This window comes from Dermacentor silvarum, chromosome 6 (genome assembly GCF_013339745.2).
Source record: "Dermacentor silvarum isolate Dsil-2018 chromosome 6, BIME_Dsil_1.4, whole genome shotgun sequence".
Lineage (NCBI taxonomy): Eukaryota > Metazoa > Arthropoda > Arachnida > Ixodida > Ixodidae > Dermacentor > Dermacentor silvarum.
The window spans coordinates 17535669-17550268 of record NC_051159.1 but is presented as its reverse complement, the minus strand read 5'-3'; positions in this window follow the sequence as shown (position 1 = coordinate 17550268).

Below are 14600 nucleotides of genomic sequence, written 5' to 3'. Positions count from 1 at the left end.
CTGAGTAATTGTCATTTTTTCTGAGTGATGCTCATGACTATGGCTTCTACCATCATACTTTGTTTCCTTCACTTAGTACCCACGTCCGAACCGATTTCAGTGGTTTGTGAGTGTTAATCTTTTTTCGCTGAGTCATTGTTATTTTTTCTGAGTGATGCTCATGACTATGACTTCTACCATCATCCTTTAGTGTTTCCTTCCCTTAGAGCCCACGTCCAAACCCATTTCAGTGGTTTTTGAGTGTTAATGTTTTTTCCTCGGTCGTCGTCATTTTAGGCTGCTGGTTTATGACCTACATGACACGCATGTCATGGCATTCATGTCATGACCTATCATTTATGTTGGTCATGCACTCTTGTCATAGTATGGCAGTTTTTGTAAATACCAAGTTAACGAAACGACCATGAGAGCACCAAGACGTAGGCGGCAAGATAGATAGATAGATAGATAGATAGATAGATAGATAGATAAGATAGATAGATAGATAGATAGATAGATAGATAGATAGATAGATAGATAGATAGATAGATAGATACTGTCAAAGGGGCAAATGTTCGCCAAGAAATGTTTCGCATTTAAAACAGCAACAGATGGAGGTGCAGTTCTTCTTGGACGAAATTCCGATGATCCACTGATGACGACGCCTTGTGAATATGTGACGCAGCCTGCTAAAACTTCGAGTCGCTGTCCCGAGGCACCCGTCTGACGCGCGCGGGTTCAATTCCGCCCAGCATCGCAGAAATTTATATGATGTTTTTTGTCGTTGTGGAGCCGCGCACACCGACTGGCAATGACTCAAGTTGGCTAGAGGTTCATTGAAGAGCGGCACATACCCAGTGCATCCATGGCGCAGCTCGCTAAAGCATCGGCGTGAAAGGAGTTCTTTGAAAACGGCACATACCCAGTGCATTTGTAGCACAGCCCCCAAATGCTGGTTCATTGGACCGTCCTCCAGCTGGGGTCGTGGTGGCACAGCGCTCCAAGTAGGCGTCAAATATTTTCTTCGAGCAGCGGTGCCTACCCAGTCCCACAAAAACTGTGACCCATGTCGTCACGAAAGAAGTGCGAATAAATGAAGTTGTTCCTCTCTCTCTCTCGTTGAAGTATAGCACATGTGAACACACTGTCGCGTACTCAGTGAGCAAAGTTGGCTTCAAATTGAGCAAAGTGGCTCTAAACCGTGTTACCTAAGCACAGCAGCCCGATGCGCTAACCATGCTATCTTTGACTATACAGTGACCTAGGTAGACGGGAAAACAGATATAAACATACATAGATACATAGATACATAGATACAAATATTCATAGATAAAATTGTTACAGTTTCACCCCAAAGGCGAAGCATCAATTGCGATAGCAAATTAGTAGAAAGCTATACGGAGTAAGGATAGTAGTTTTATGAGCTGTGTAATTTTCGACATGCAGCAGCACCAGCAACGCGCAGAACTGTTGTCGACGCCATCGGTGTTTTGCCCACGTTCGCCCTGAACGCGCACGGCGTTGGTGACTGTTGCCGGTGCCTCTGGGGACGGCTCGGAGGTTTTCGACGAGATCAGAACAGGACACTCGTCGAGCAGCTTCGGACGTCTTTACCACCTTCTCGCCTCACGACGTTTTTATATAAATAGGCATTTGGTGCCGCAGCTAAACGTCGCCTTCCCTCCCTCCCTCCCATCCCCCCCACGGCCGTTCGCGCGACGGAAGAAGTCACATTTGCTTTCTATATATGGTGATTGTGACGGAGGAAAGAGACGCTTAATTCTGCAGCCCTTCATAGAGCAGAGCGCAGAACGCGCGTTTGCTCTCCGCCGTGCGTTCGCTCGCCGTGACAGCGCGCGTCCTTCGCACCGTTTCACTACAGTGCCTAGAAAGTATATTCTAGGCACTGTAGTTTCACTCGCACATACAGCATACGGCGCGCGTCGACGATTTCAACGCCGTTGACGTCATATGGAACCTCGCGGTGACGGCAGAAATCCACTTTGCAGTGTCCATATAATTGCTGTGGCAATAAAGAGACCCTGGAAAGCGCATGAAGAATGTTAACAATGCTAAGGCATTAAAACGTCTCGCTAGCCCACAACAACTGTCTTCTCGTTGTGCCTACAACACTGCGGCCAGAGGTTCTGCATTCATGATGACCATCCTGCTGCGACAGGGTGCGCTAGAAGTCCTCATTACCGACAAAGCTTTTTACGGCTGAGCTTACTCAAGCCATCCTGCAATATAGCGAGACAAAACATCGGAGCACAACTGCCTACACCCGCAACACGAAGGGTCTAACGGAACGCCTGAACAAAACGCCAACCAACACGTTAGCAAAGCACGTCGAAGTCGTAGGATTCCGTCCTTCCGTATGTGACCTTCAAGTACAACACGCCAGTACATGAGGTAACCCAGTTTGTGCCATTCAGGCTGGTTTACAGAAGAGACCCGGTGACGATGCTCGATGCCATGCTGCCGCACGTCACCGACGAAGACAACTTCGACGTCGCCGCTTATCTCCTGCGTGCCAAAGTAGCCCGACCGCTCGCCCGCCTGCGCATAAAAAAGCTGCAAAGGACCCACAGACGACACTACAATCTTCGACGACGCTACGTGGAGTACCAGCTCGTCGACCGTGTTTGGGTTTAGGCCACAATACGCCGACGTGGACTAAATAAAAATCTACTAAGATACTAAGACGTTTTTCTTTCCGTTTTTTTTTCGGACCGTACAAGGTCCTTCGACGTATTGATACACTGGACTACGATGTCGTGCCAGACGGCATTACGCAATCACGGCGGTGCCGCGCACAGCCTGAAGTCGTCCACGTAGTGCGTCTCAAGCATTCCAGACGCGCTAACGAACTTTGGGACTTTATTAATGCAAAATCATTTATATGGCTCATGAAGCGGAAAATCCGGTGGCGTCCCCGGAGACGGCACAAAAAGTCACGCGGTCACATCTGATCAACAGGAGGTGCGCGCCGCGTGGGCGCTGATTTCTTTGAAGCACCACTAGATGGCGCTCGCCTCCGCATATCCGTGGTGGTTAGCATCTGTGGAGGACTGAAGCAAGGATGTCCTCTGTCTGCATTGTTGTTCATGCTTTATCGTAAGAGCATAGAAAGACGACTGGACAACAGCGAATTAGAGTTTGATTTATCCTACATGCGTAATGGACAACTGGTGCAGCAGAAGGTCCCTAGACTGATGTATGCGGACGACATAGTGCTACTAGCGGGAAATACAAGAGTTACATAGACACTTACGAACATCTGTGGCAACGCAACGACAAATTTAGGCCTTAAGGGAAACACAGAGAAATCAGGAATTATGATCTTCAATGAAGAGACGATTAACTGCGTGCTGTCAATTCAGCATCAAGTCATACTCATATTCAAGCAATATAAGTACCTCGGCGTATACAAAAACGAAGGAAAGACTTACTCAAGCACCCATCAAGCTAATCTAAAAAGAACCAGGAAGCGGAATGCAGCAAAAATTGAAGGACACTTTGTAAATTCCTGTGTGTTCGATGAAAGCCTGTGCCCATTCGACTGACTACCGCCGCATGCGCATTTGCTCATTCTTCGTCTGGCGTTTGGTATCCGGGGAATCCACATTCTTGGGGCGCCTCTCCGAACCGCTTGCCGTCGAATCATCACCGGGCCGCTCGGGAGCCATCCGACTAACTCGACTGCTGCAACGAAACGTCTGACGAAGGAGCGTTGCCGCCGCTCGCCGCTGTGCCATCACGTGATTGCTGAGAGAGTGTGAGGGGGAGAGGCCACAGCTGGCAGCGTTACAGGGCACGGACGGACGGACGGTCGGACGCCGCGAGTATGAGTCATTAAAGGCTACATTATTGTCTGTGTATCCCCTTAATAAGGATACACAGACAATAATTATGAGGGGGTGCGTGGAATCCGGAAAGGAGTAATTGTGCCAGCGCTAACGTTCGAAAACACCATTCTATGCTTACAATCAGATATCTTGTCGGGGTTGGAAGTTAACCAAAGATCGGTAGGCCGGTTGGCTTTGAGAGCCCACGGTAAAACCACAAATGAGGTAGTGCAAGGTGACATGGCTTGGGCCTTTGTTGAAGTCAGAGAAGCACAGAGAAAAAATTAGTTTTGAAGCAAAACTCAAGAACATAGAAGAAAAGAAATAGGCGGCTAAAGTTTCCAAGTATCTGCACCTGAAAAACGAGCACAAAGAATGGAGGAAGAGATCAAGAAAGTTGGCAACCAAGTACAGGATAATTCAAACCGTTTATAGACAACCATAAGTCATCTGAAAGAAAGTGAGAAAAATAGAGACAGTGAATTGGATGCAAAGAATGGAAGAAGAAAGGACCATGAATATTTACAGGAATGAGAAGAAAGAATTTAGAAGGGAAAAATTGGAGGACGCTTAAGCTTCAGCTTCAAGAGGATAGCGTTATCGGGACCCGTTCCCATCGCATTTTTCTTTATGAGTAGGCTTCACTGCAACCCACAACGTGGGAAAGCCAGCTTACAAAAACCAAGTTTACACCGATCTCCTTAAAGTCAGCTTTACTTTTAAACATAAATGCATTGATGGGAAGTAATATTTCGAGGGGCAATATAAGCCGTCTTATATCAAAATGTGACGGCCCTATGACCTTTTTTTTTTAACGCGATAGCATTTAGGACCCCGTGTCACAGAAAATCCGGCGTCAGCGTCGGCATTGGCGCCCGCGGCCGAGAAAGTCATTCCCAACCCCATTTAGGTATGCCACACCAATCTATCATTAATGTTGCTCATACCTTGTCTTGCATTCTTGGCAAAGCTATTCCTCGAAATCTTGAGAATAACAATCCACAAACAATTGTCATGAAACAAAACACCCACAGCGCATGTCTTTTGTGTTAAATCTTCTCAGACTGAAATTTTAAAAGTGCGAAACAAATACGGAAACCTGAAAATGATGTAATTTCATTGGCGCGGTTGCACACTATCTCCTTGATCGGCCCACACAAGAGGCCGCGTTTCCACCAGAAAGCTCACCTACGTGCATAGCGTTCGCCGCTAGTGTTCGCCAGTAACCATTACGATTGCATAAGCTGCAGTCGTCGGGAACCATGAGTAGCAGTCAGGGATCTTTGAATGCTATCGCGTTCCACTCTTAAAAGCGAAGCTTAAGCGTCCTCTTAATTTTATTTTAATAATTGTTTGCTGTTGCCCCGAGACGCACGCGTGTCCATAAAATTTAGAAAGGCTCGGTTTTCAATATTGCCCTCAATGTTGCCTAGAACCAAAGTACAGGGAAATGTCATCAGAATTGGAGGACGCTTAAGCTTCGCCTTTAAGAGTGGACGCGATATCATTCAAAGATCCCTGGTTGGTTATCAGTATTTTTTTCTGGTATATTCAAATTACAATGCGACGCTTTCACCTCTGTACGTTGTGGTTAAGTCGTACTTCACGATTTTTCGGACGAATTTTATTTTGATAAATTCAAATTTTTTTCACTCACGCCTCGCGCCACGCAAAGGGCCCGCCTGCCCGGGGTGGTTCGGGATGATGTGGTTCAGCATGATTGTTTTCGCCAGACGCCGATGCTTAACACCGACACCGACGCCGACGACGGCTTTTCTGCGAGACGGGGCCCTTAATCCTATCGCGTTAAGGTCTGTACGATACCACAAAGGGCAGTGCCTTGCTATTTGAGGCTCGAACCGGTTGCCTAAGGACCGATACATACCGGAGCAAGAAACTAGAGTACGCTTAAGCTTCGCCTTTAAGAGTTGGAACGTGATAGCGTTATTGGACGTCATTGACGCCGACACCGACACCGTATTTTCTGCGACATGGGGCCCGATCAAAATTTAGAAAGGCTCGGTTTTCAACAGTCCCCTCATTGTTGCCCAGAACCAAGGTACAGCGAAACACCATCAGAACTGGAAGACGCTTAAGCTTCGCATTTAAAAGTGGAACTCGATAGCATTCAATGATCCGTGGCTGCTTATCAGGATTTTTTCTGGTATAATCAAATTACAATCCGACGCTATCACGTCTGTACGTTGTAGTGAAGTCGTAATTTGTGATTTTTCTGACGAATTTTACTTTGACAAATTCAATTTTTGTTAACTAAAGCCTTGCGCCAGCGCCACGTGAACGGTAACGCCCGGTAGGGATGGTTCAGGATGATGTGATTCAGCATGATTATTTCCGTCAGACGCCGATGCTTAACCCCGACAACGACACCGACGCCGACGCCCGATTTTCTGCTGCGACACGGGGCCCTTAAGGCCCAACCGCATGCACGCGATATTCAAGCGACAGCGACAAGCGACGCGACAGGCACACCCTTCGCGCTGTCGTGTCGCGGCGTGGAGCAACCGCATGAACGCGACATCGCGAAAAAGAGTAGCGACGGATTTACATTGTTGTGCGAATAAGTGTTATCGTGCGCGCGTAAAGAAATCTCAATTTTATCAAAAGATCAATGTTTTATCTAGACCTAGCTAAAATATGTTATCATCCCCAGTGAAAATCCGTCCCATGCATCCCCAGTGGAACTCCGTCCCATGCCGCCAGCGTAAGGTGCCGTGGCGCCATCTGTTGGGCAAAACCTAAAACACTTTCTCGGCTCTCGGTGGCGTCTCAGGCCTAACACCGTCAAAACAAAACAACCGATCTCAATAATAACGACAAGAGAGCGCCGATACTTAGTCTACAGCTAGCGATGAGGTGAAGCGATGACTGATTGTGCTATTTATTTTTTGCTGTCACAGCAGAGAGCAAGTTGCAAGAGCGAATTCAGATCGAAGCGGGCAGATTGATTGCTGCCATGTTGTTGTGCAATCGCTGTCCCCAGCGGATGTCGTCGCGCTGACTTCCGGGCGACAAGCGATATTTTCTGGCTGGCCAGAAACCGGCGACACGACCAGCGACAGCGACGGATAGCCCTCCGCGACGGCAAAACCTGTCGCTCGTCGCCGTCGCTTGTCGCTGTCGCTCGAAAATCGCGTGCATGCGGTTGGGCCTTTAACGCTGTCGCGTTAATATTCGCAGCTAGATGAGGCATGTGTATGCTGAAGCAAAAATGCCGAGACCACTCAAAACATCCTAATAGAATGTGAAGGGATTCAGCCAGTGAGAACAATAGGTAACGCAGACCTTCCTGAAGTACGGGAGGGAAGGGGGGAGGGGCGTTTTGCTCTATCAGCTGCTGCTTACGGCGCGGCCGCACGGGCGCCGTATCTGCGACGCCGACAAAGCTCGCGCCCACGCGGGCCTCATCTTGAAAGCGATCTGCGCGGTGGACAAAGTACGCCACGCCGAGTGCCGTATGCGCTGTGCTTTCGACGTTTAATTCGCGTTGAAGCGAGAGACAGCACGAAGGTCAATTCGCTTGCTGCCGCGCTTTCTAACTGCAGCGTTTTGACAGCGAGTTTCCGCGGTCAGGAAGGGAGATGTGTTCATGTTCACCTGCGCGCGCGTGACACCGTGTTTGTTAATTTAATTAGTAAGTGAATGATTACAAGTTTATACGGCTGATAAAACGAATATCCTTACTTCGTATAGCTGGCTACTAATTTGCTATCGCCATCGATGTTTCGCCTTTCGGGTGAAACTAGGACATTTTTTTCCCGCTCTCGTTTTATGTTCCTAGCATCGCAACGATGCTATTTAAGTGGGGAGCATTGTTAAAATTGTTTGTATTTTCGGTGGACGTTTTTTACGAGCCAATCTGTGTTGCAATGTTATCGCTCAGCACAAGACGGCGGATTTAGCCGCTAATAGTTTTGCGGTCTCGAATTTACGCGAGCAGCAGTGATTGCTCTCACACACAGCGGACAGACTTGACCTGCGAGATCAGATTTCGAGGACTGACAACCGCGGTCGCCGCTAGCGTTGTCATCTGGAGTTTCTCGAAGGTTATCGCTGCTTCTATCCGTTGTCTCTTGTCACTGAGCCTTTTGCAATCTGATTCTGTGCGCGACACGAATTGCGCCGTGCTTTCTTGAAGGCACGCGGGCACCAGCAGTTACGCTGGGACCTTTGACGAGTCATGCATAATTTAAATTGAATTCTGGGGTTTGACGTGCCAAAACTACGATTTGAATATGGGGCACGCCGTCATGGTGGACTCCTGAATAATTTTGTACACCAGGCAATTTTTAACGTGTCCCCAATGCACGGGATACGCGCACTTTTGCATTTCGCTACCATAGAAATGCGGCCGCCGCGGGTGGGATTTGATCCCGCGACCTCGTGCTCAGCAGCGCAGCACCATAGCCGCTAAGTCACCGCCGGCGGGTGTGGCGTATAAAAGGCACGACCTGCACATCAAGTTTTCGGCGATCGCCGACTGTGCTCGATTCTATATCGTTGTGCTTTGAGCTGTCTTCCTGGGCGCAAGTTCGCCCCAAATAGAAGATAGCTTCGTGATCCACAGGTTTTCCTCCTGTGTTCTTCCCTGACAATATCCTTACGGGCGGATACAGCATCGCCTGTTTCAGCACACTTCTTTCCACATTTGAAGTTAGTAGGGCTAAAGGAATCTCTCGTATGACGAAACGTTCGAGCCTAAATAATAACGTCTCTTGATTTAGGTGGTCAGAGGGTTTGGTGAAATTTACAAATATACTGAGTTGTGCTTGTTTTTCATCGAATCCTCTTGAAGAGATTTTTTTTTGTTGTTGTTAAAAGCGTAAGCTCAGTTGATTTCCCTTTGAAAAATCCGCATTGGCAGGTGTTCAAAACCTTTCCCTTAAGCGCGTCATTGGCATGCTATCAATATTAAGCACTGCGATATTTTTGAGTGTACAAAATACTTTGATAGTTGCCGTTTCACAAGCAGGTGTCAGGTACAGACATTCCTGCTCACCTCGTTTGGAACGACTCCGCTGAATTTCAGTTGTCTTTTGTTTATATATTTACTTACGCTATTTGTATTGTGCTTGTATATTATATGCAACTTAAGTAATTATTTATACCTTCTGCTCAAGCAAACACAAATTCCCATGGCGTCCTGGTATGCGACGTGCATGTAGTTATGATCTAATTTGTGGTCGCGCTGACAGAATGACATGGACATAGAAGGCACACGAGACAAGACACCACGTTGTTTGTTGTTTAATGTGCCTCTTTGTGCCCCTTTCGTTCTGCCTGCGCTACGGCAAAGTACAAGATAACCCACCGTTAATCCATACAACTACGCTCATCGACTGCAGTTATGTCTTGCAGGCTGAGGCGTCATTTTGCGAGTGGTGAAGGAAGCATTGCGGGCAGGGGTGCACTTACACAGAATAGCGATGCATGTCCAACACTTGGACACTTCTGACAAGCACGTGATAAACTAATCACCCCCACCACACGATAGCGCAGGAAGACCTTCCGCTGAGTCTATCCAACGTAGAGCCCTTTGTGCTTTTCAAATGTTCTTTGTCCTGTGAATGTTCATCCTGATTACCACTCCCCAGCTGTGTAGGATAGCTCTCTCCCCTCTTTCCCCCTTACTTCGACTCGACGAGACATCTCCTCCAAACGTGCAGGAAGAGGCAAAGCTGCTACATTCACATAGAATACCTGAGCGATTGTAATGCTGTAACATTGTCAGGATTACCTACAAGAATTTCCCTGCCTGCGGGATCGGATCGCATTAGAAAGCACGTTTGAAACGCTTTCGAGGACAAATATTGTGCGCTGATTATCGGAGCGGCCCACCTTCAATGACGCAGTCAAATTCATCAGTTCGGGGATTGGCCAAGCTCACTATTACGTAGTCTCGTGGATCAGCCCGCATTTGAATACATTATTTCCGGGATCGACAAAGTGCAATAAATATTACATAGCCTCTTGAATCCGTCCACTTTTGAATACATCAGTCCCGGGATCAGCCAAGTGTACTAAATATTACAAATTCTCCTCGATAGGCCCACTTTTGATTACATCAGTTTCGGGATCAACAAAATTTGCTAAATATTACACAATCTCCTGGATCGGCACACTTTTGAATACATCCGTTCCGGCGTCGACCAAGTTTACTAAATATAGCAGTCTTCTGGGTGGGCACACATTTCAATGCATCAGTTCCGGGATCTGGCACACTTTTGAATGCATAAGTTCCAGTATCGACCAAGTTTGCTAAATATTACACAGTCTCCTGGATCGGTGCACTTTTAATACACCAGTTCCGGGATCCCCTTAAGGCTCATTCACACCAGCGACTTGAGGAGGTCGCGCGACCATTTGCGACTCGCGAAGAAAAAGCGACCGAAAGCGACTGATGTTCACACCGGCAAGCCCGGCTGAGCGCAACCTGCAAGTCGCAATCCCGGACATTCTCGTTCTTCAGCGAGAATTCTAGGGATCTACGCAGTTAGCGTGCACTTCACTGGCACTGTGTAAATTGGTTTCGCGTTCCGGCAACAGCCATGGATTTTGATTCGAGCGAACCGGAAGACGTCGTCCCTGTGCTGATGTGCTCCGCCGGCCGGGGGTGTCAGTTGTGGCAGCGCGGAAGCCTCCGAAGAAAACGCGACGCTCGTGGGTGCGCCCGTGCCTCCGCTCGTGTGAAGTGAGCGGCCACGCAAGCCGCCTCCTGCCCGAACTTTGTGCGCATGACAACGAGTATTATCGAGAGCAAGTTGTAATTTCTAGTTCGCATTGCGTGTTATTCGGTGCATAATATTAAAGCAAAGCTGTTCACCTGCTGTTCACCTTTGGGTGGCGTGCTCATCCAACGAACGGCAGCTGGAAAAAGGGTTTCTATTGTGCTTCCTTTTCCTGCTGTTTAGCTTCCAGCGAATGTGACCGCGTACATTCGACACGTTGCTGCAACTGCTGCGTCCCAGAATCACAAGACAAGACACCAATTACCGGCCTGTAGCCTGCATATCGTGGCGCGGACATTGCATTTGGCGTGGACGACGACACACATCACTTTCGGCGCGGCGCTGATTGGTTGAGTAGCTTTGCGACCACGGTCGCGCGACTGAAAAATCGCGAAGTGAGTGACTGGCCCAAAATAGTCGCTTTTCGAGAAAAGCGACCATTTGCGACTGGTCGCGTTGCGACCAACTTGGTCGCGCGACCACTGTCAGTCGCCGGTGTGAATTAAGTTTAGTAAATATTACATAGTCTGCTCGTCCAACCCATTTTTGAATACATCAGTTACGGTCAAGTTCACTATTACACAGTCTTTCGGATCAACTCATTTTGGCAAAGATCATGTCGCGGATTGGCCAAGTGTACTTTAACTTAGGGATAGGCCCAGTTTTGCTCGCATCATCTCCGCTGCTGGCTCATTTTACTATTACAGTATCTTTGAGATGACCCCACATTAATCGTCCAGAAACAGACCGACAGACAGGCGTATATAATCAAATTTCTAGTGCGCCGCTAATAGTTTTGCGGTCTCGAATTTACGCGAGCACCAGTGATTGCTCTCACACTCAGAGAACCGTACACACAGCGGACAGACTTGACCTGCGAGATCAGATTCGACGACTGACAACCGCGGTCGCCGTTGTCGTTGTCATTTAGAAGCTGCTTTAATTTATTGAGCACCAATTCCATGAATGAAGAGTTAACTTCTTCATTCTCTCATTTGGCAATGATTCTGCTTGTTTACAGGCACTACACAGGCACTACACATAATCGATGCTTTTTACTAGCATTTCCTTTGAGCTAGTATTTCAAGTGCAACGTACTTCCTAAGGATCTAAGGACCACAGCACGAGCCGTGAAACGAAAAATGGGAGTCTTAAAACAAAGATAGGAAGACAGCAGTTCCATAAGACAGCAAACGCACAATGGTGCGCTTGTAAATATTGATTGTAAAAAGTGGAGCACAGTCAAGCCAAGCAAATATATAGATTATCACATTAAATTTTATAATACGTTGGTGCATTGCAAAAAAAGAGTCGGTACCAAGGTATGAAAAAAGTGATGTACGGTTGTGGTGACCTAATGTAATGATTAAGATTATTGTGCTGAGAAGATGAGAAGCGCATGGAGTTGGCTTAGGTGAGGCAGAGGAGCTTCGACCTGCATAAATTTGCTAATGTACATGGCTTTTATGAGAGTCAGTGGACAGACAACTTAGACAATTTGAATAAAAGCGATGTGACTAATTTTTCAAATGTGCGACCGTGCGTGACACTAAACCTTGGTCAACACGTATAACGAGAACATGACAAAACTTAGCAATGTCGGAGGCGACCGCACGCCGGTGAAGAGAACACGCAGAACAAAAACTGTTATTTCTTTCCGTCTTGTCCGCATTTCTGACCACACTTTGCTCAGCCTTCTGCTGCACTCGCTTTACATGCTGACCAAGTTGTACTCTTACGTTCGTTCCTCAAGACTTACAATCAGACATCTCACTAACAAATTTTTTAACACCTGATTCTTTTAAGTCTGGACTGTGTATGTTGTTACTTGTAGCCAGGGAATGACGGTATAAAGAAGTATTCGTAACGCTCTACCACCTGCGCTGCTTCGTATTTGTTGGCACTGGTGCTACAATCTTTCCGAAGCAAGCTGTTCGCTGTTGGGTGCCAACTACACGCATTCTGGCCTATCGAACATCTTCTAACCGCGTTACGAGGCAAACGCTTTTATGCTTTCATCGCGTGCACTAACTGCTCACTGCGGCTGCCAGGAAAGTTGATGGATGCAACGAGCACGGCGTCTTCAACGGCCAATAAAACCGTCCACGATGCAGGCCCTCCATCAGCGCTAACGAATGAGCCTGCCAGGGCGTCCGGCGCCAATAAATTGTTGCAGGGCCGAGGGCCAATATTTTCGCTCACCGATAATTTGTCCCTCTCCTTCGCCGTCTTTCGGTGTCTGAGAATGCTTCTGTACGCTCTACGAGTTCCCTTGTCGCTGTGGTGGAGGCAGAAGATGAGCGGCAACGCACGTCTTTGAGTCTTCTATAGAAACCATGTGATGTCATTGAATGTGCCGTGATAGCAATAATGGCTATTCCATAAATCTAGATGTGAAGAAACGCGGAAACATAAAATAACCTGCCTAGTGGATATGGTGCACGACTGAAGCCATTTAATCATATCTGAAAGTATTTGAAGCTCTCACGTGGCTCATATTAGGAGAGCTTCTGCGTAGCAAGCGGGACACCTGACGAACCAGCGCTGTGCCCCTCTTGACGCTGAGGTATAGCAGATGCAGTACGCAGTGAACATTGTTTAAAGAAAATTGCACGAACAGCAGAAGACAAGAAAGCACTCGCTGGACGAGTACTGCTTAACGGAACATTTACTTCAAGTCATGGACTGCAAAGGCAAAAGTTCACGCAAGCACGCACTCTAGCCCTAAACAGCGACTTCCACCAGGAAGCGCTGAAATACATGAAAATTTAAAGCTCAAGAAGAAAATTCAAGTATCAACTAGTCCTCATTAAATAAAAAGGCTACGGATTTTAGGCTTCCCACCCCAAGAAATTTTGTTTTAGAGCGAAGCTATTTGAGAACACATTTGAATGTAGCTGACCTTGGCTGGTGCCGATGTCTTGCCATTTAGCTCACACGTAAACCAGCATTCGTATAACGATATGTAGGCCAATTACACTTACAGATGTACTGGTTGCCCGATTTGTTCTTTACAGAATGACGCCGTCAAACAGCAAACAATGCCTAAACATTCTCAGTGCAACATATACACGCCTTCAAGCACATGATTATTTTAACAAAGCATTCTCTCCCTAAATTTGACTTGTTTCCTAGGTCGGTCTCTGGCCAAGTAAGGTGAGACAGTCCTAGAGATAGTGCAATAATAAACTGTACTATCCCATGGTTCATGCGTGCAAAACTGCACCGATACCGGAGACACTATGAACCACGGTTGCCATGTGAAGCACAGCTGATTTCCCAGGCTCGCACGTAATCGCCCTTCTGCAAAATGCTTTACAGAAGATAAGCAGTTTTCGAGCATTTTATTGACGTCTTCATAAAAGCTTTGCTTCACACGTAATCCACAATGTGAGTCGTCTTTGCAAATTTGTATGTGATATAGGCATCCAATATTTATCGTGTAATATCCTCCTTGTCGAGTTGGAGATGTTACAGTATGAGTATTTTTAAGGTGATGCCAAGCTTCTTGAAATGGTTCGCATAACAGAGCGGGGTGACACATGTATCGGTCAAGTTAATGAATTTTGGAGTTTTACCTACCAATTGATTATGAGGCACGCCGGAGTGGGGGATTGCGGATTAGAAAGAAAGAAAGAAAGAAAGAAAGAAAGAAAGAAAGAAAGAAAGAAAGAAAGAAAGAAAGAAAGAAAGAAATCTTTATTCAAGCATAATATACTACAAAATGGTTGACGGTATCATCTGGATCCTTTGCCTATGTGGCTAGTTTTGGATCCATACCATAAACGTCAGCATAAATTGCAATTTAAAGCAAAAAGCAAAAGTAGGTAATCCTATATACACGCTTTAAAGTGATGTTTTAATGATGGAATATCATTTGGAAGTTTTCTTATTAGGCTGGGTATTTCATTCCACCGACAAATTTTATTTTTCACCGACAAATGATAGGGAACGTTGACCGTATACATTATGAGCTTTAGGCAAGTTGAATTTATTATACTCAGCTCTCAGCTCAGTGTCCCTTGTA